This window comes from Diplotaxodon limnothrissa, unplaced genomic scaffold (assembly GCF_057381915.1).
Source record: "Diplotaxodon limnothrissa isolate DT_005_m unplaced genomic scaffold, D_limnothrissa_male_GT1.1 unmapped_scaffold_2, whole genome shotgun sequence".
NCBI classification, from domain to species: Eukaryota; Metazoa; Chordata; class Actinopteri; order Cichliformes; family Cichlidae; genus Diplotaxodon; species Diplotaxodon limnothrissa.
In genome coordinates, this window is record NW_028188556.1 from 280,001 (window position 1) to 282,786 (window position 2,786).

Consider the following 2,786-nt stretch of genomic DNA (forward strand, 5'->3'; position numbering starts at 1 on the left):
GAGAAACTGCGGTGACACCCTCACGGTCGCGAGGGTTTCAAACAGGTTTGAAATCCTCACGACCAAGCTATTGAAGCAGAGTGAAGCTGACCCCCCACCCACTTGAAACGTAAAGGCAAATAGGCGGAGCGGTTAGTGCTACGTTTGTGCAGATTTGTGCAGGTAAAATTAGCGTTTATGCTGCTACGGTTTTTGAGATATTAAACATTATTTTATAGGTCATTCAAAGGTCACCATCCCCCCAGACTGCTCCAAAACAAACCAAAATGGTCTACTTTTTTAGTGCTACGTTTGTGCTGATTTGTGCAGGTAAAATTAGCATTTGTGCTGCTATGATTTGAGATATCCTGTTATGGTTTACTGCTGAAAAATGTCTTTTTCAAATGACCTTTCACTTTGTGTGTTCACTTGTTCAATAAAGTTCTGTTAAAAAAACCCTCTTGTTGTATTTAATCAGCTAAATTTGTAATGAGTGTATTTTTTTTTTAACTTCAATTTCTTTACTTCAATCACTTTTTGTTCATGAAACCACGATGCAAATGCTTGAGGTTTTTTTTTTTAGAGTGGATTAAAAAAACTTTATTGAAAACTACATTTGAACATTTTACACTCCCATGAACACTTTTTGAGAAACGAACAAGCTAGCAGTCTTTTGCATCAAATACACATTTTCTGGCAGAAAAAACTATTTTTTGGCATTACTGTGTCTGAAGGATTCTTAGAACAGCGTTCATCTGATTTCTGAACAAGGTAAGCTTACATTTAAAATACTGAGGTTTTAGTTACTGAGTTAATACATGATATAGCTAACTGTCTGGATCAAAAGGATTTTTTTTCAATGTTAAACATTTTCAAAAATGTCCAAGAAAAAAGTTTCTAAAGCACTTTAAAACATGTAGCACACTGGACTAAAGTGCTGTACAGTACATGGGTTAAATACTCAGACTCAATTTAATAAACTCACAAATTCAATAGCTCCATCTTAAAAACAATAATTCCACAAAATATGAAAGTGTAGATTGGTGGAGAACTTGGGGGAGGGGTTGCTCCTGGTTGTATATATAGTTCAGAAATCACATTTTGCTCCATCATAATCAGTGTGTTATTTTTTTTAGATGCCTTGAAAGCCATCTGTAGACAAGGTTTCCATTTTTGCAGTTCTTTGCGATTCAAAAGAGGCCATAGTCCAAAATGGCAAAATAGCCACTCCAACTGCATCAGTCTGGAAAGAGCTGAGTCAGCAGCTAGAAAACAAGATGTCAGCAAAGGCCCTGTACACTTTTGTGAAGCTAAATAGACACAACATCTGGTCAGCTTTGGAAATCAGTGATCAGGAAAGTAATAGTGAAGGAGAGTTAGATTCACATTGCATTTCTCCTGGACAAGAAAACTGTCAAGCTTTTGAACTAGACGTCCCTTTTGAGGACTGGGTTAAATTTATTCCTGAAAAGGTTGAATACAATGACAAGTTTTCTCCTACCCAAAAAAGGGAATACACAATTTTGAAACCTGGCACTTGGACTCATATCATCAACGATCTTATATGGAAGAAGATCAAAAATACATGTACACTTGTGTTCCGTAGAGCAAAGGTCCATCCAATTGTCAACAATAATTATCTGGACATCAGAGGCGACTGTAAGGAGTGTCATGGCCAGTTAGAAATGTCATGTGACAGACAGCCAGCAATTAATAGTCCAATGGTGCTCCAGTGTTTCATGAGAAATACAGATTTCTCCCTGCACACTGGCCACTCCAAGCAGTTCATGTCTGGAAACCTGCGTGAACAGATCGCTAAAGAGCTGTGTGAGGGCAGAATGGAACCGGCTGTATGGAGGTCAGCGAGGGCAGCAGATCTGATGGATGTTGGAGATCCTGAGCCAAGCCACCTTCCAAATTTGGCCGCTCTGCGAAAAGCCAAACAAGAGAGAAAAGACTTGGAATTAGGAGATAAGGACCCCATTGCATCTCTGCAATTGTTAAAATATAGTGTTCCTCACAGTGGTAGCATCCGAGATATTGGACTGGACAAGTTTTTCTGTCACTACTGGAGTCAAACACAGATGCATGTTTATAAGACATTGTCAAAAAAATCTCCCCCAACTGTGTGTTTTGATGCAACCGGATCAGTTGTGAAAAAACTGCTGAGACCAAATGGCAAATCTGGCCATATCTTCCTTTATCAAGGTATTCTGAAAGAAAACAATTGCCCCAGTGTCCCAGTGGTGCAAATGCTGTCAGAGAAACATGATGTTAATGCCATCACAAACTAGTTGACAGAATGGATTCGTGCAGGTGCACCTGTGCCAAAGGAAGCTGTGAGTGACTTTTCTCTGGCAATTCTGGGAGCTCTGGTCAAGGCTTTCACTCCTCATCCTGATCTGAAGTCCTACCTTAATGAATGCTTTCATGTCCTTCTTGGAACCCAGTCTGCCAAACTGCCCCCTTGTTATATCAGGGTTGATGTTGCGCACTGCATCAAGATGATATGCCAGTGGAACTGCCTGAAGAAGAAAACACATCGTGTTAAAGATTTCTTTGTCAGGTCATTAGCAAAACTTCTTCAGTCTCAATGTTTGGACCATGCAAAACAGCTCCTACATGCTATCACTGTTGTGGCCCTCAGTGAGGCAGAAGGTGATGACAGTTCTGGAGCCCCTCTTCCTTCAGAAAGGTGCAAGAAATACTTGAAAGCCCAAATTGCTCAAGACTCCATCATCATTCCAGATGAACAGACGGAGGAAAGTGAGAGAGTGGATTCAGTGGATGAGATCCAGACTGACCTA